The sequence below is a fragment of the Moschus berezovskii genome, chromosome 12 (assembly GCF_049115385.1).
Source record: "Moschus berezovskii isolate FMDL1 chromosome 12, NW_MosBer_1.0, whole genome shotgun sequence".
In the NCBI taxonomy this organism is placed as follows: domain Eukaryota; kingdom Metazoa; phylum Chordata; class Mammalia; order Artiodactyla; family Moschidae; genus Moschus; species Moschus berezovskii.
The window spans coordinates 36,536,780-36,556,308 of NC_142471.1; the positions used below are offsets into that span (position 1 = coordinate 36,536,780).

The following is a 19,529-nucleotide window of genomic DNA, read 5'->3' on the forward strand; positions in this document are numbered from 1 at the left end:
AAAAGAGAATTTACCCAGAACCAGACTGCCTCTAGTAGTCTCTGATGATTTTTGTAAAATAGTCTTTGGATGGCAAGGGTCAGGGATGGCATGGACATGGATGTAGGGGAAGCCTGGGCTGGAACTGAAACTTCAGGGTGGAGAAGATTTGGGTAGAAGGACAGGGTAGTAAGGAGCTCATTTCAGATAGGATCAAGTCTCTGAAACTCAGAGGGAAAGTACATAGGCATGGGAAAACGGGAGAGCCTGCTTTATTTACCTGGTTCTTCGCTCTCTTTCTCAATACACTGATTTCTCAAAAGCCATGAGGAAACAGCAAATCCAAAGGCCCAAAGGTGGGGATGGGATTGTTATAGTCAAGGAATAAAAGGAAAGCAAGTGTGGCTATAACAACATAAGTGAGGGGGCAGAGGTAGATGAGACTGTCTAAGAGAAAAACCACCCTGACGCGTTACTGGATCTACTGCTTTAGCTCCAACTCCTGTGCTCTTTGCCTGTGCTTAGTCACGCTGGTGCTGCACCTTTGTGAACGAGTGTTGCCCGTAGCCTGAAAAACACAGAACAGTCCAATCTCAAGGCTCTGACTTTTAAAAAGTTGAAGAATAGAAAATAGCCACTGTCTTCTTGGAAGTTTACAGGAACACTGTAACCACACCTATGTGGACAGTGGCAATCATAAAGGATCCCTGCACCAAGAAGTATGCAACAACCAGCCACCTGCCTCTTCTTTTAGAAGCCCCAAATTGTAACTCAGGTAATATGGTTTTCGGAACACTAGTCCACCATTTTCTCGGTCTGCTGGCTTTCTAAATAAAGTCGCTATTCTTTGCCCCACAATCCCTCTCTTGATTTATTGGCCTGGCATGAGGCAAGCAGTATGATCTTGGCCTTGGTAACAAGATGAAAAGGTGGTAAGATAGATGGTGGAAATGTACACCATGTTCTGGCTGACCATGGTAAAACTTCTGAATTTTACCGAGAAATGGGAATCCATTGGAGGGTTTTGAAAAGAGGAATGATCTAACTTACATTATTCTGATTGCTTTGCGATGATCAGTTATAGATCAGCCATGGAGACCACTTAGGACACTACTGCAATAATCCAAGCAAAAGATAACGATCGCTGGAAGCTGGCGGTAGCAGCAGAGGTGGTGAGAAATTATCAGATATATTTGAAGATTGAAGATGGAGCTAAGGGGATTTCCAAATGAATAAATTTGGGACATAAAGAAAAAAAAGAGGAGTCAAGGATGACTCCAAGATCTTTGACCTGAACAACTAACTGCTCGTGAATTTTGCAGTAAAACAGAGCAGAAAATGATGGTGTAGAAGTAAGGTTTAAATAAGCTGTTAATATAATAGTCGGGATGAATGAACCAGGGGTCTAAGCATCAACTGGGATGCATAAAAACAATCTTAGGTAAAAATCAAGCTTCCCAAGGCTATACTCAGTAGCACACAATTTATATAAAATTTTAAGACTGACCAACAGTAATGTTTAAAGCTTCATTAATATGAAGTAAAGTGTAAAAACACATATGGAATGATAAACAGTGCAGCCAGGGTTGTGCACCATCCGGTTGCTTCACACTTTTAAAACTAATGCCTAGGCCAGATCTCTGGGTGTGCCTCCAGGGTGGATCCAGTATTTTTAAAAGGCTTCCTAGGGGGTTATAGTATGCAGTCAAGGGGGAAAACCGCTGCCTTGAATTGGGAAACAGCTGTGACATGTCAGAGAAGTATAGGGGATTCTCCTCATCCACATCTCAAGCCTTGAATGGACTATCTGTTTAAGAGTGAGACAAGAGGCACCCATACCCTAATTAGTATGCTAATCATCTGGAAACAGGGAAAAACTCTTCTAAGAGGCAGATAAGTCCACACTGCCATCTTCCAACATCGGAGAAATGGCTGATTACAAGCTTAGGGCAGAGAATGTATACAAGATGACCTGGAATATCCTGTCATTCCAGTTATCAAGCAAGTGCCCCCAAACCACTGAAGGCTTGGAGAAAGAAAGGACTCAAGATCTACTGTGAAGGATTCTTTCTTGCAAAAGATGGGACAACATGAACATCTTTAGTTAAGGTGGATTAAAACATATATGTTTATATTCGTAAGGTCGCAACAATCCTTTAAAATTTTTTAAAGGCTAAAAAAATAAAAATTAAAAAGTCTTTGGATGATACCAGAAAATTAATTCGTTTTAAAACCTGGGAAAAGAAAAAAAGAAATGAGCACTTATCCTATCTTTCTTGCCTCAAAGGAACCAAAGAGTTGATGTGAGAAGTTTCTCAATACACAAGTACATGCTCAGGGCTGGTCCAGCCATACTTAGAATGGGAGACGTCATGGAGTAGCCAGAGGCAGAGGCCAGGTCCCTGGAAATTCCTCTCCTGGCAGAGCTTCTTTCCAACAAATAATGCCTGAAACTACTGTCTACATCCAGCAAGACATGCTGGTTCCATTTCCTACTTGAAATACTCCCAGCATAGACTCAATGAGTTAAAATCTTGATTCTACCCCTCACTTTATGGTGTAAAACAGAGTACAGAAATATGATGTTACAGGATCCCAAACAGGTCAGTAGCAATATTTTGATGGAGACAAAAGAGCTCTGAATTAAGCCCCCAGAGCTGGGGCTACAAAACCTTTTGCGATGGCCACAGGACTGGAAAAGGTGAGTTTTTATTCTGATCCCAAAGAAGGGCAGTGCCAAAGAATGTTCAAACTATTGTACAACTGCACTCATTTTATGCTCAAAATCCTTCAAGCTAGGCTTCAGCAATATGTAAACTGAGGACTTCCAGATGTACAAGCTAGGTTTAGAAATGGCAGAGGAACTAGAGATCAAATTGCCAACATCCACTGGATCATAGAGAAAGGAAGGGAATTCCAGAAAAACATCTATTTCCTTTTCATTGACTATGCGAAAGCCTTTGTGTGGATCACAAACAAACATTCAGTCTGTCAGTTCAGTGGCTCAGTCATGTCTGATTCTTTGGGACCCAATGGACTGTGGCACGCCAGGCTTCCCTGTCCATCACCAAATTCTGTTGCTTACTCTAACTCATGTCCATCGAGTTGGTGATGACATCCAACCATGTCATCCTCTGTCGTCCCCTTCTCCTCCCGCCTTCAATCTTTCCCAGCATCAGGGTCTTTTACAATGAGTCATTCTTCACATCAGGTATTGGAGTTTCAGCTTCAACATCAGTTCTTCCAATGAATATTTAGGACTGATTTCCCTTAGGATGGACTGTTTGGATCTCCCTGCTGTCCAAGGGACTCTAAAGAGTCTTCTCCAACACCACAGTTCAAAAGCATCAATTCTTTGGCATTCAACTTTCTTTATAATTCAACTCTCGCATCCATACATGACTACTGGAAAAACCAAAGCTTTCACTAGACTGACCTTTGTTGGCAAAGTAATGTCTCTGATTTTAGTATGCTATCTAGGTTGGTCATAGCTTTTCTTCCAAGGAGCAAGCGTCTTTTAATTTCATGGCTGCAGTCTCCATCTGCAGTGACTTTGGAGCCCCCCAAAATAAAGTCTCTCACTGTTTCCATTAGGGAAATCCTCATCTATTTGCCAAGAAGTGATGGAACCAGATGCCATGATCTTAGTTTTCTGAATGTTGAGGTTTAAGCCAACTTTTTCACTCTTCTCTTTCACCTTCATCACGAGGCTCTTTAGTTCCTCTACGCTTTCTGCCATAAGGGTGGTGTCACCTACATATCTGAGGTCATTGATATTTCTCCTGGCAATCTTGTTTCCAGCTGTACTTCATCTAGCTTGGCATTTCACATGATGTACTCTGCATATAAGTTAAATAACCAGGGTGACAATATATAGCCTTGACATACTCCTTTCCCGATCTGGATCCAGTCTGTTGTTCCAAGTCCAGATCTAACTGTTGCTTTTTGACCCTCATATAGATTTCTCAGGAGGTAGGTCAGATGGTCTGGTATTTCCATCATTTGAAGAATTTTTCACAGTTTGTTGTGATCCACAGAGCCAAAGGCTTTGGCATAATCAATAAAGCAGATGTTTTTCTGGAACTCTCTCACTTTTTTGATGATCCAATGGATGTTGGCAATTCAATCTCTGGTTCCTCTGCCTTTTCTAAATCCAGCTGGAACATCTGGAAGTTCACATACTGTTGAAGCCTGACTTGGAGAATTTTGAGCATTACTTTGCTAGCATGTGAGATGACTGCAACTGTGCGGTAGTGTGAGCATTTTTTGGCATTATCTTTCTTTGGGACTGGAATGAAAATTGACCTTTACCAGTCCTGTGACCACTGCTGAGTTTTCCAAATTTGCTGGCATATTGAGTGCAGCACATTTTCAGCATCATCTTTTAGGATTTGAAATAGTTCAACTGGAATTCCATCACCTCCACTAGCTTTGTTCGTAGTAATGCTTCCTAAGGCCCACTTGACTTCGCACTCCAGGATGTCTGGCTCTAGGTGAGTGATCATACCATCATGATTATCTGGGTCATGAAGATCTTTTTTGTATAGTTCTTCTGTGTATTCTTGCCATGTCTTCTTAATATCTCTGCTTCTGTTAGGTCCATACCATTTCTGTCCTGAATTGTGCCCATCTTTGCGTGAAATGTTCCCTATAGTGCAAAATCAGGAAGTGTGATGCCTCTAGATTTGTTCTTTTTTAGGTTTTCTTTGGATATTTAGGGTTTTAGGATAGGTTTCCCTAAAAGGTATCCTAAAAATGCCATTAGAAATTTGATAGGGACTACACTCGGACACGACTGAAGTGACTTAGCAGCAGCAGCACACTGAGTCTGTAAATTCCTTTGGGTAGAATGGACATTTTCACAATATTAATTCTTCCAATCCAGGAACATGGAATATCCTTCCATTTATTTGTGTCTTCTTCTTTTCCTTCCCTTTTTATTTCTTGTATCTTCTCTAGGCTCTTTCATCAATGTCTTATACTTCTCAGTGTACAGGTCTTTTACCTCCTTGGTTCAGTTTACTCCTAAATATTTTATTTATTTAATTATTTGGATGGTATTGTAAATGAGATTGCTTTCTTTTTTGCTATAATCTTTTTTATTTCTTAAAATAAAATAATGGCCCTTTTAATTAATGATTTTAATAAACTGAGTCTTTTATTTCTTTACTAGTCTAGCTAAAGATTTGTCAATTTTGTTGCTCCTTTTAAAGAACCAGCTTCTGGTTTTGTTGATTTTCTCTTTACATTTTTTCTACATTTTTATTTAATTTATTTTGGCACTAATCTCTATTATTTCCTTCCTTCTGTTTGTGCTGGGTTTAGTTTGCTTTTCTTTTTTAGTATCTTGAGGTACAAGGTTAGGTTATTGATTTGTGATCTTCCTTTTTTAAAAATATAGATGTTTACAGCTATAATTTTCCATCTAAGCACTGTGTTGGTTGCATAAACTTTGGTATGCGGTGTTTTTGTTTTCATTCATCTCAGAATATTTCCTAATATCCTTTTTGATTTCATCTTTGACCTTTTGGTTATTTAGGAGTATGTTGTTTGTGTGCTAGTCGCTCAGTCATGTCTGAGTCTTTGAGACTCCATGGACCCATGAGACCCACCAGGCTCCTCTGTTTATGGGATTTTCCAGGCAAGAACTCGGGAGTGGGTTGCCATTCCCCTCCAGAGGATCTTCCCAACCCAGGGATTGAACCCAGGTCTCCTGCATTGCAGGCAAATTCTTTATTGTCTGAGCTACCAGGGAAGCGTAATATCCACATAATTGTGAATTCTTCAAATTTCCTTCTGTTAATGATTTCTAATTTCATTTCATTGTGATCAGAGAATAAGCTTTTGTATGATTTCAATTATTTTAATTTTTAAAGATTTATGAGATTGCCTAACATATGGTCTATACTTAAGAATGTTTTTTAGGGAGACTTCCCTGGTCCGATGGTTAAGAATCCACCTTGCAGTGCAGGGGATGTGAGTTTGATTCCTGGTTGGGGAACTAAGAGCCCACATGCCACGCAGAAACTAAGCCTGCATGCCAGGTGCTGCAACTAAGATGTGATGCAGCCAAGTAAGAGCCCAGAGTGTCTCCTAGGCACTTGAGAAGAATGCATTCTGTAGCTGTCGTGTGGAGTGTGCTTACAGATGTCTACTGTGCTCTCAGTCACTCATTGTGTCTGATTCTTTGTGACCCCATGACCTGCCAAGCACCCCTGTCCGTGGGATTTTCCAGGTAAGAATAGTGGATTGGGTTGCCATGTCCTTCTCCAGCGATAGGCGTCTATTAGCTTAGTTGTCTATTAACTTAGAAAGCTTAGATTGCTTTCTTGCTCTTTCAGATAGATTGTTGTTAGTGTATAGAAATGCAATTGATTTTTATATATTGATTTTATATCTTCAACTTTACTAAATTCATTTATGAGTTGTAGCAGTTTTGGGTGGCCTTCAGAGTTCTCTATGTCATGTGATCTGTAAACAGATTTCATTCTGATGAAATTCTGATTGGATGCCTTTTATTTATTTACTTTTTCTTGACTAATTGATATGACTAAGACCTCCAGTCCTGTGTTGAGTAGAAATGGTGGTAGTGGGCATTCTTGTCTTATGGAGGAAAGGCTTTTAACCTTACACCACTGGGTATGATGTTAGCTGTGGGTTTATCACATATGGCCTTTATTATGTTGAGGAATGATGCTTCCATACTTAATCTGTTGGTATGGAACAGATCCCTTCCATACTTAATCATACTTAATCCTATCATGAAAGGATGTTGAATTTTGTCAAAGGCTAAATGTACTTCTTCCCCTTAAGGTATGACCTAGAAGAAGCCCATATCACTTTTGCTCACATCCCACTGGCCAGGATTAAGGGCTGCACATGCATTCCTTGGAGATATCATGGGTTCAGTTTCAGATTACTGCAATAAAGTAAATATAGCAAAAAAAAAAAAAGCCACATTAATTTTTTTGGTTTCCCAGTACATATTACATTATACTGTAATTTGTTAAGTGTGCAGTAGTTATTATGTCTAAGAAAATAATGTACATACCTTAATTTAAAAAGTTTGTTGCTGAAAATGCTATCATCTGAGCCTTCTGCAAGTCATAATCTTTATGCAACAGTAGTAGCATCAGCGGAGAAGGCAATGGCAAGCCACTCCAGTACTCTTGCCTACAAAATCCCATGGATGGAGGAGCCTGGTGGGCTGCAGTCCGTGGGGTCGCTAAGGGTCGGACACGACTGAGCGACTTCACTTTCACTTTTCACTTGCACACATTGGAGAAGGAAATGGCAACCCACTCCAGTGTTCTTGCCTGGAGAATCCCAGGGACGGGGGAGCCTGGTGGGCTGCCATCTATGGGGTCACACAGGGTCGGACACGACTGAAGTGACTTAGCAGCAGCAGCATCAGAGATAACTGATCACAGATCACCATAGCAAAAATAAGAATGATGAAAGTTTAAAATATGAGAATTAGCAAAATGTGACACAGAGACACAAAGTGAACAAATACTGTTGAAAAAAAAATGGCGCCTATAAACTTGCGTGATGCAGATTTGCTGCAAAGCTTTAAACACACGCACACACAGATAAACAAAGCAAAGCTCAATAAAATGAGGTATGCTTGTACTTAACTGTAAGAGTGGCTGGGAGAATGTAGTCTTTCTCATGAATGGGTTTATACCTTGCCAAACTTTGGTGGCTCTATCCCTAGAAAAAGAAAACAGAATGGATTTGAGGATTCAATCAACAGTGTCTTCTATAGCATACTGATAGGAAAATACATGAACAACCAGTAACAGTATTTGCCTCAAGGAATAGGGTACTGGGGACACAGGTGAGAAGAAAATATCCATTTCAAAGCCCTTTTGAACGTTAATACATGTGAATGTATTAACTAATTAAATATTTTTAATGAAGTAATAAAAATAACATTATCCTATCTGCTTAGTAAACCTCCGTATCTGATTTACTGACCAAAAGTTTTTTGCACCCTCACCCTCAGCCCCTCAGAGAGGGTTATAGATGTGGCATGAAGCTCAGGGTACATTAAATTGTTTAGAATCAGTATGGCTGGGGAAGCCCAATGGGCCTGCAAGGGTAGAGGAGGCCTGGAGAGGAATGCAAACTCAGACAAGCACTTGGGAGAGCTGCTCTGCCTGTCAGTGGATCCAGTTGGCACTGGGCCTTCCCTGTGCCCTTTCTGACTGTGCCTGTTTAGGGGGAGAGAAGACTAGCCTGCTGCCAGGCCCTTATCCCGGCACTGCCCATACTCAAGAGGAGGCGGCGGCCAGGGCCCTGAGGGCCGGAGGGGCTGGGGAGCTGGGCCTAGAGACACAACCAGCTCCCGGGGTGGGCTGTGCGGCTTGCCTGTTCAAGCAGAAAGCCTCTGACATGTCTGCCAGACAGGGGCCTCAGCTGCCCTTATCTGGCACTCGTCTCTTCCCCAACATTCATGATTCAAAAGAACCTTGAATCAACTTCAGGCCTGTGTGGGGTGAGGCACCTTCTCAACCCCAGGGACAGAGATGGCGAGAGAGTCCTGCTCCCTGGACTGACTCTCAGCACCCCTTGGGCTCCCCACAGCTTACTCTTGAATGTCCAAGGAACCCTGTGTACACAGAGAAACACAGCCAGCATGCAGTCTCACCTGCAACATGGGACAACAGAAACAGTTAGCATTTCTTTAAACGTTCACATACTATGTCTGACTCTGTGCAACCACAAGGACTGTCGCATGCCAGGCTTCCCTGTCCTTCACTACCTCCGGGATTTTGCTCAAAACTTAGCAAAATCCCGGAGGCAGTGAAGGACTTTTCTGAGCAAAATACGGGGGGCAGTGAAGGACAGGGAAACCTAGCATGCTGCAGTCCATGGGGTCGCAAAGAATTGGACACGACTTAGTAACTAAACAACAACAAATTCCCACAGTTAACAAATTGACCTTTTATAATTTTAACAAAGTAGATTGCCCTGAATATTTGAAGTTAAGTGTAATCAATGACACTCTTCCCAATTCTGATGATTCAGTCTCATAAATGTTTAAACACCTTTAAAAATCGACCAATAAGACTTTAATCATCACAAAACCGGATCTCCATACTCATACTCAAACTGGTTACAAATGCTAATGTGTAGATCTAACTTTATTATCTCGAGTCAGCAGCCCTAGCAGCAGAAGAGGGAGACACTATGCACTCATTTGCCACCCATCACTGCCCTCTCCTGGGGCTCTCATGCAGCAGCTCCACTGGAGTCCCCTCACCAGAGCTCTGTACCCCAAACTGTCCTGGACAGAGTGGCTGGACCAGAGGTGGGTCCTGGACTCTGAGTTAGGACCCCATGGACTGGTCAGGTATGCAAGGCAGACCAACCTGCAAAGCTAGCACAAAAGTTTTGTCCAAGAAGTAATGTAGAGGCTGACAGTCAACCAAGGTAATCAGCTTCTCACTCTTGGGGTACACAAATGTGCCTCTCTGAAAGAGGAAGAGGGCAAGGGCTGAAGACTCACAGAGGATAGCAGGCAGAGCCCCCCCAGGGAAACTGGGGACCAGCTGGCCAGAAGTAGCTGGAACAGGAGAAAGAAAGGGAGACACTAGGGCCGGAGTGCGAGTGACGCTCTGGAAGTGGGTGACATGGGCACGTCCAGGCCCGTTCTTCTGAAGGGCCTGGCTGAGCGGCGGGGCTGGCTGGTTTCTCCCTTCTGTATTCTCACACGAAGGGGATGGTCAGGAGATGTTCTGAGTTGATGTGATAACATGTTCTGTGGCCAAGTGCACTGGAAACAGAAGCTGATCCAGAGACCTGTGTGCAGGAAGTAAGGGAAGCAGGACAGGGTGGAGGGAGAGATTGAACTGAAACTGAACTCTGGCTTCATCTGACCCCATGGGGAGGCCAGAGCCAGGATCACTCATCACTTGTCCAGAAGTGAGGTAAGAGGGTTTGGCAAGCTCTGGGTCTAAGAACTCTGGGTGAGGCAGCTTCCTTTGGCCAGAAGCGATTCGACAGATTTCAACACTGGGTCCTGAAGGGCAGATTCCAATACTGGGTCCTGAAGGGAAGGCTGTGCAGTCACCCCTGAACTAGAGGTGACAGACTGGATCACCGAGTGTGAAGAAGGCCTGTGGTCAAAGCCGTGGTTACAGGGACCTGCTCAGATGTGGTTCTGGGGACCAGGCTTGTTGAGCCTCTGCACAGTGTTCAGTGACATGAAATTCTCAAGGCCTGGGGGAAGGGGAGCATGGAATCAAATTCTCCTTCTAGATTGGGGCTCATGAGAGAGGGCAAGTCTGGTGATAAACATGAAATGTGGCCAGTGCGTGGAAGGTATCTAAAGTCACATGAGCAACAGAGACCTCAGAGAGCCTGTGGAGACGGTGGAAGCAGGGAAGAGAAGAAACATTTACAGGGAAGGAAGATCTGGATACTCTGAGGAGGTGCATAGTCCTGTCTGAGTAGGTAACTGGGAGAGGGGAGCCAGGAAAACTAGTGCTCCAGGAAGGAAGCAGCATCAGACCAGACCAAAAGCTCTTTTCTCCTGCCCCAACACACAGAGCAGTGGTTCCATAAAGTCAGTTCAGCTGGCTGCCCCTAGATGGCAGTGTGTGCACGTGGCAGCAGCTATCACGCACTGCTCCCCAGGGACAGCCAGTTTCTCCCATGGAACCAGGGAAAAGTCCCCAGAGCTGTGAGGCGGCCAGGCAGAAGCGCTTGTGATGGGCACAGCATCCACCTCTGCTCTGCTCTGCTTCAGGCAGGTGGGACAGGTGCCTCTTTGTCCCCTTCCCTGGGGTTCCTATCAAGGGTCCCTCCTGGCAGAGCCTGAGCACAGGGGTCTCAGGGGCTCAGTGACTCCCCAAATCCATGTGATCATGACTCTCGTCTGGCGTGGAAGATTGAGACACAAAGGTCCGGACATAAAGCTAACAGTTCTGGTTCTACGTCTTATGGGGTGAGTGACTCACTCTCAGCCTACCTTTCTATGTTGTTTAACAAATGCACAGCTTGGTGAAAGTCAGTTCACATGAGATTATTTCAGAAGGAATAATTCTTCACTGTCAAGTGATTTTCACATTTGCACACAGTCCACATTTTCCCTGGTGGACAGCTTTCAGGGGCAAAGCTGGGGCTGACCTTGCTCTCAATCTCGCTGATTGGCATGCTCCCTCTGATGTCTTACTGGCAACATCTGGACCTTCCTGCTTTGGCAAAACTGTCTTCTCCCATTTGGAGAAATTACAGTAGGGTTGACTCACAGGCAGTCTGGAAGGGCCCTGGGAGTTGACCTACTAAACAGCTGTCCCTTCTCGCCCACCCTCAGTTTATAGGTTGGACAACTAAGGTGAGATAGGTAGGACTCCTCGCCACCATCATCTATGACAATCCTGGCCTCCATCATTAAAGTATGCTCCACTGGGTCCTGTGCTTACACATGGGTTCCTATAACAAGTCTCTATGGTCTGGCAGGGATACTGTCTGAGGACAGAAGACCCACAGCCGAGGTGGCAGTTGCATATAGGAGCAAGAAGCCCTTGGAAATTTACAAATTCTTTAAAACAGATATTTGGGTAGGCATTGGGTGACAGGCTAAGAAATTACTTTCTTTTCTGTCTACCTTTCTCCACGGCTCCCTGATCTTTTCAAGAAAGGCAACCTTAATTCAAGACAGCTCAGAGTGAAAGATGTTAATCCTGAATCCTGCCATACTTGACCCTGACTTCCTCACTCCAAGGGTCACTGATTCCTTCATTCCAGCTCAATCATTCCCTCCGTGGATACATCCCTCTGTCTGACCTAGCCTCGTGCAACCACTCGTGTCTTCTGTGGTCAATGAGGGCCCTCCAGCTGCACTCCCATCTTCTCCTTTCTCTCAATCTACTGGCCCTTCCAGCCATCACTTCTCTCCCCCAACACCCGCAATTCATGATACAACACTTCAGTGCTTTCTCTTCAATTGTCTTCAACACTCTGTCCCATTGTTTTCTATTATGCCTATCCAGCAACCCCCTCCAAACTTTGATCAATTCTCCTGTCTGTGATCTTGACACCGGGACATACCCGTCGCTGAGGATTGATGAAGGCTGTCTCATTTGAGCTGTGACTCTGACTCTGGTTCACCATCCTCAAACCTTCCTGCCTGCCTTTCTCAGAAGCTTCTCTCATTTTCAACTAAGTTTCTCTAAAAATTCCTGGATCCCACCAAACAGCCACTTTCTTTTAACAGGTGACCTATTTCTCCTGTTTTCAGAAGAAAAAAAAGGCTGCTTTCACTCAGGGACCCCCATTAAACCCACAAACATCTGCATCCAAGTCAGCTCTTCCCCCATCCTCTTGTCTCCATGGGGCCCCATCTGTCCTCCAGTTTTTGGTTGCCCACTTTTCCTGAATCCCAGTCCCTCCCACCTTCTCCAGCAAGCATCATCTCTTTTCCTTCAGACTCTTCAACCTCTCCTCTTCTACTGTCTTTCCTGCATCATTTAAATATCTTCAAGTCTCTCTCTTCTTAAAAAAATCCAAACAAACCTCTCCCTCAGCCTCTTACCCTCATCATCTTCCAGCTAACGATCTCACTCTGAACCTCATTTAGTCTCCAGCCCACTTTTGACTCAACTATTCCACTAACCCAGCTCTCTGAAGCTGACGACCCCCGTGGTTACTCCTCAGCTTTATCTTGCAGTCCTCCTTGCATCACTGGAAACTGGGGACACTCCTTTCTTCCTGAAACCATTTCCCTTGACTTGTATACATATCACCCTTCTGGCTTTGCACCTGCCTTGCCAACTGCTCTTTCTCAGGTTAATAATCCCTCTTCTTTTTCTATTCCTGGTTGACACCACATTCATCGGGATTCAGCCTCGGTTATTCTCCCTTCTCAACTCCCAGTCCCAGGATAATTTCCTCTACTTTCATAGTTATTAATCACCATCTCTGTGCAGCTCTCTCAAGAATCATTCTCCTTTTCTTTCTGTCAAATAGGCTCAGGACCTATGTTTTTTTTTAATTACATTTCCCAGCCTCTCATGGAGCTAAGGACTACCATGTGACCAGACGTGGCCAATAAGGCATAAGCAGCAGGCAGTGGGGATTTCTGGGAAAGATTTGCTTTCCTTAACACCGGTGCTGCTCCTTCATCCTTTCTGCTCTTTCTCCTGCATATGTGGAATGCAGTTGGGAAGCTGGAGTTGCAGCAGCCATTGTATGACCACAGCTGACTCTGAGGATGCAAGCTTCCCAGTAAGGAGAGCCAGAGCAGACTGACAGGGCAGACCTGGGCTCTGAATGACCAGTCTTGCTCTGCTTACCTTCAAACTTGGCGTTATGTCAGTTTTCAATAAACAGAGCAGCAAAGAGCAACAAATACCATTTATTTAAAGCAGTGTGGTTGGGTTGATGTTACAGGAACCAAACAAAAGTTCTGATTAATACAGCTCTCAAATATATAATGTTGCTGAGATGTCTCTCCTGAACTTCAAACAGCAGTTTGTACCTCTTTTCTCTATCCAGAGATCTCTCAAATGGAAGAGGTCCAAGTTGTGACCCCCTCTCCAAATATACACAGAGTCACTTGGATTCCTGGTCTCAATAAACAGCATCACTGTCCATGCAGCCAGAATCCTATTAGTCACCATCCTATTAGTCACCCCTCAGTTCTACCTCCTAAATATATTTTGAATCTGTTCACCTCTTACCATTTCCTCATTATCAATTTTCTGAACCACTGTACAAGTTCCTTCTTAACTATTTTAAAATTTTGCTCCCTCCAATCCTACTGAAGCCTTCCGTTCCGTTCGTTCCATTCCGTCACTCAGTCGTGTCCGACTCTTTGCGACCCCATGGACTGTAGCCTGCCAGGCTTCTCCGTCCATGGGATTCTCCAGGCAAGAATACCGGAGTGGGTTACCGTTTCCTTCTCCAGGGGATCTTCCCGACCCAGGGATCGAACCCGGGTCTCCCGCATTGGAGGCAGACGCTTTAACCTCTGAGCCACCAGGGAAGCCCTTTAGGGATCTTCTAAAAGCACAGGTGTAATAATGTTACTACTTTGCCTAAAACCTCTCAACGACTGCTTAGGGCCTAAGGAATACCAGGCATATATATACTGTAAAACTCTGCCAGGAATTACGTTGGTCCTGCACCCACCACCTCTTCTTTGGCAAAGAAGTTGTTCTACTGACCACGAGGATGGACACGTTGACCTATACCTGGTGGAACTAGGAAATCTCTCTCCCTTGCCAGAGTGATTGGTTCAAGAGTGGGCACATGACCAGAGTTTGGCCAATTAGAGGCCTTCCTTGGGATTCCTAGAATGTAGAGTTTTTAGCAGTCACATCTCCAACATGGGGCAAGCTCTGAGCACTAGGAGAGACAGAAAGAAAAGGGCTCCTGGTCTGTGTAGCCCGCAGGATCAGCCCCTAGTATCCAGAATCAATCTGGTTTCAAGTTCTTTTTTTGATTTTGTGAATGACTTGAGTAGCCTTCTAATAATTTTCCCTCCTTTGGCCTAAGCTAGTTTGGGTAGGGTTTTGTCACTTCCAACCAAAACATCCTGACTAAAGTGAGGACCCTTGGTTGTCTGGTCCTACAGAGTTTCTTCTAGCTTAAAGGATGTTTTACAAATGTTATTTCATTTGATTCTTACTATAAGCTTGTGAGGTGGGTTCTACTATCTTGACTTCACAAATAAGAAAAGTAGGGCTCAGAGACGTGAAATATTTTGCTCAAGATCAAGAGGCTGAGAATTAGGAACACTTGGACACCAAGTCCCTCTTTTATTCAAGTTGTTTCCCTTTATCCCCCACTTCTTATCTTGTACCCCCACACACAGAAGTGCTCGAGTGGAGCCCAGGGTGAGCAAACGCAGCACTGGGACAAGGACCAGACTGGGACCGGGGGTGGAGGGGCGGGATGGGAAGGTTAGAGGAGGAAGTCAGAGGATGGTAAAGCCAAGTCCCTCCATTTAAACTTCATAGCCACTCCAGGGCCAGGAGAAGAAAGTACTCTCAGCTTCTTTCTTTTACCCCTCCTTGTGCTATTTTCTATTCCCATAATCTATCCCTCAGGCTTGCAGTAGGTGCAATAATTCAGTTATATTCTTGGCAATTACAGTTCTAGGGGCTAGCCCGGAAACGAATCACTGTTAAAACACAGCCCTTTTATGAGTTGGGACTGTCCATATCTCCATTCTTCCGCTTTAGGTTACATGGTACTTTTTTTCCTTCTTTCAGTTCTATTGAGATGTAACTGACATGGCACTGTATAAGTTCAAAGTATATGGTAAAATGATTTGATCTACAAATATTATAAAATGATTACCACAATAAGTTTAGTGAACAACCATTAACTCATACATTAAGAGATACAAAATAAAATTTTGTTCCTTGTGATGAGAACTCAGGATTTACTCTCTGAATGACTTTCATACGTAACATACAGTAGTGTTAATTACATTCCTAGTACTTTATCTCACAACTAGAAGTTTGTACCTTTTGACAATCTTCATCCAATTCCTCCTCCTCCCCAGGCCCCACCTCCGGTAACCACAAATTTGATGTCCTTTTCCTGTGAGTTTGCTTTTGAAGTATATAATTGACCTGCAACACTGTCAGTTCTTGGTGCACAACATAGTGATTTGATACGTCTGTACATTTCAAAACGATAACCACTGTGATTCCTTTTAGTTTTTAAAAAAGGAAAAGAAAATGGGCCTGCTCTGTTTTGAGTGTCCCTGATGCTCTCTGAAAGCCACAACAAATTATTATAAAAATGGGTCAGGTAAAGCTTGGTGGGTCTCAAAGGGCAGCTGGGAATGGCAGGTGAGTGTCACAGTAACTGTCAGTGAGGCCTGGTGGGGGTGGGGTGGCGGCCCTGCTGGCTTTGTGGGCATTTCCCTCACCCTCTTCATGCCCTGCAGCAATCTGGCCAACTGCACCAGGAAGCAGCTGTCTCTCTGAGGCTGCTCAGGCTGGCAGGACCACTAACATCATCGGGTCCATGATTCACAAAGTTGGCTTTACTCTCTCCTCCTTGTTCTAGGTTCACGACCTTCTTCACTATCCAAGGTTAAGCAGAAATCATCAGGTGTGGATGATCATCTTTCCAATACCAACCTTCCCTGGAAATATCTTCTCTGCCTCCACATCCCCCTTAATAATGGTGGGGGCACCCCTCTACCAGAGGGAACAGCACCATTCCTGCCCACATCCCATCTCCTCCTACTTCTTCTTCCGAATCATCACTCCTGCCATCTCTTCTGCATCATTCCTATCAATCTGCAAGCTTGTTCTAGTCCCTTCCACATTTGAACAAAACCCAAATATCCTAACAAAAATTAAAGTTAGATATGACTATAAGCACTGGAAAACAAAGGAGGAAATAGGTAGCCCAGAGTAGATACTGCTACTGCTAAGTCACTTCAGTCGTGTCCGACTCTGTGTGACCCCATAGACGGAAGCCCACCAGGCTCCCCCTTCCCTGGGATTCTCCAGGCAAGAACACTGGAGTGGGTTGCCATTTCCTTCTCCAATGTGTGAAAGTGAAAAGTGAAAGTGAAGTCACTCAGCCGTGTCTGACCCCCAGCGACCCCACGGACTGCAGCCCACCAGGCTCCTCCATCCATGGGATTTTCCAGGCAAGAGTAATGGAGTGGCTTGCCATTGCCTTTTCTACATTGCCATTGTAGATACAGCAAATCCCTAAACATCAGGAACCCAAAAACTTGTTGCCCTAACATCCTCAACACATGGCTTCCACTTCAGCGTTGAATAAGCCTGCTTGAGCCGCAGCTACATCTTTACATATTCCATTGGACAGGAGAAAACAATGGCTGAGGACAGCACACCACTGACCTTTACAGCTACTTATCCCGTGTTGCACATGGTCACCTCCATTTACTTCCTGTTGGCTAGAACTGAGTCATGTGTTCATGCGGAGCCCTGAGGGAGTCCTAGAAACTTGCTTTTATTCAAGGAAGCTATGTGGCCAGCTATTGGAAAGTCTATAATAAAGGAAATAGGGGAGAATGGCTGTTAGGGTCATCCAGTATTCTCTGCCAAAGCCTCCTACGATTCCACACCCCTTTGAGACCTCTCCCAGTTCTGCGTTCCCTGTTGGATAAGCTGTCCAAACACAACCACTCTACCATGGTCTGGCAGCCACCCCACTACTCCAGGAACACTGCCCTTATCATGTGCACCAGTGACCTCCATGTTGCCAGAATCAGAGGCTCTTTGATTCCCTTTCTTTATCTTATCTGGTCTGCGAGCAGCATCTAACACAGTTGACCACTCTTTTCTGGAAACACTGCTTTGTCAGTCTCTGGGATATAGCATTCTCTGGTTCTCCTTTCGCTTCCTCAGCCTTTTGAAAATGAAGCCTTTTTCAGTCTTCTTTCTTGCTCTGCCTCTTCTGACTCCTCTGGGTCTCTCTTGAACCTCCACCTCTTCCACATCTACCTCTTTGGCCTGGGTGACTCCCTCAGATCCCAAGGCATTTACCATCTTTAGAATGATGCCTCTCAAAGCCCCACCTCCAGTCCACGCCTCTCTTCTGGACAATTGAACTGGATCTCTGATGGGCGTCTCGAACTCAACATGAGCACAGAATTCTTGATGTGCCTGCCTGAGCTGTAGTCTCTTTCCTCCAGGCTACCCTATCCAATAAATGAGGCACTGTTCACCCACTTACTCCAGCCAGAAACTTGAAAGTTATCTTTGGTTTTTCCATTGCCTCCCCCACATCCATCCTATTGATGTCCATGTCCAAAACAGCATCTTTCAACTACTGATCTTAGTGTGGCCATCAATTTGGTCCAAACCACCAAGAGTCTAACTGTCTCCTTGATTTCATTTTTGCCTGTCACCCACCCAATTTATTCTTCACACAGTAGAAAATCAGAATACATTAGTCTTTTGCATAATACCCTTCAATGGTTTAATAAAAGGTCTCCAATCCAGACACAGTCTTACATGTCTTGGTCCCCACCCACCTCCCCATATCATCCTGGTTCTCTTTCCCAGGCTCCATACTCTGGCCATATTATTTTTGTTTTTTTTCCTCCCTAGCTCCTTGACACATTCACAGCTTACCTTTCTCAGGACCTTGGCACAAGCTGTTCTTGATTCAGAATGTCTCTGCCTGGCTTTTCCCAGCACTATCTCCTCATTCTCTTGACTTCAATTCCAACATCAACTCCTCAAAGACATTTTTCCTGCTGGCTCCACCTGAATTAATGGCTCCTATTGGTGGCTCAGAGGTTAAAGCGTCTGCCTCCAATGCGGGAGACCCGGGTTCGATCCGTGGGTCGGGAAGATCCCCCGGAGAAGGAAACGGTAACCCACTCCGGTATTCTTGCCTGGAGAATCCCATGGACGGAGAAGCCTGGTAGGCTACAGTCCACGAGGTCGCAGAGTCGGACACGACTGAGCGACGGAACGAACGGAATTTTCTAACCCAGGCCCTTGTTCTTCTCCCAGCATTTACTTCAACTTGCAATTATGTCTCCATCACCAAAAATCAGCTTTATGGAGTAAGAGGCTTCCGCTGTCTTGTTTATGGCTGTATCCTCAGCATCAAATCAGGGCCCAGCACTCCAATCAAACACCACTATCTGCTCTAGATGAACGGATGGGCAGTTCTCCAAGGAGGTCTCTGAGCTGTCTGGGTGTCAGAGGCTGGCTGCATCCCCCTTAATAAGAAAAAACTGGTAATGGACCCAACAGTTCCTTTACAAGATCTCCTCCTTACATTGCACTTAACCTGTTGGTTGCTTTTACTATAATGTGGTGCAGCCAGTCTCTCGGCCCAGTTGTAACAGATTCGAATTTCCTGCTGCCCAGCAGAACAAATAGCCTAGTCCTTCCCCACTGAATGAATTCTAGGCTCAGTGGCGGTGCCTGGGTCTCATTTTTCAGATAGGTGGGTTAAGACCCCAGAGGTCAGCCTTTTAACATCAGAGCCCAGTCGGCACTGTGAATACCTGTCTACCACAGGCTGCACCTCTAGCCCCCCTTTCCCCTCAAGAACCCTCTCAGCCATCTTCTCAGGATGAAGGTGAGGGACAAACCTGGGCAGGTGGTCCAACGACAGCATGGCAATTTTTAACACCAAGGCTACCAGGCGCCCTGCCGGTTGGTGTGTAAAGGAATAAACGTTAATTTACTATTCAGGGTTGGAATCCTACCCCCAATCCCCGCCTCAGAGGCCCGGCAGGAACGCCTTTCAGTAACTTCAATTCAGCCATTTTTCTAACCCTGCGCTCACCTCTCTACCCGGTCACCCTCGTCGTGGAGACATGGCCCCCACAACGCGCGCTTCTCAAGGCTGGGTTCCGGTCGGGTCAGTGACAACGCCGACTTGGCGTCCGCATATTGAGGAGGCCCCAAACGTGGGGTGCGGGTCCCGCCTAGGCCTGCTCACGAACCCACCCGGCAAGCGCCGACCAGGGCCGCCTTGGCCTCCTGCCCCGCCCAGAGTGGTTCGAAGCGGCCCGCGGCCCCAAGGGCTCAGCCCAGGCGCGGACTGGAAGGCCGGGGGGCGGGGCTGCCGGCGGG

At 45.1% G+C, this 19,529-nt stretch overlaps 1 long non-coding RNA gene across 2 annotated transcripts in view; it reads right to left on the bottom strand.

Moving 5' to 3' along the window:
* LOC129555662 (uncharacterized) overlaps nt 1-19,484 on the bottom strand; it is a 26,039-nt gene extending 6,555 nt beyond the window's left edge. Inside the window, exons 1-4 of one of the 2 annotated variants that reach the window (XR_016038750.1) lie at nt 18,066-18,370; nt 16,827-16,975; nt 8,574-8,632; nt 7,618-7,692 (exon numbers count right to left, since the gene is read on the bottom strand). This is a non-coding gene — a long non-coding RNA (uncharacterized LOC129555662). Of the gene's footprint in view, nt 1-7,617; nt 7,693-8,573; nt 8,633-16,826; nt 16,976-18,065; nt 18,371-19,239 lie in introns of those variants that run through there. The other variant, XR_008685794.2, reaches the window with a different exon arrangement.
* Nucleotides 19,485-19,529: the final 45 nt, after the last annotated feature.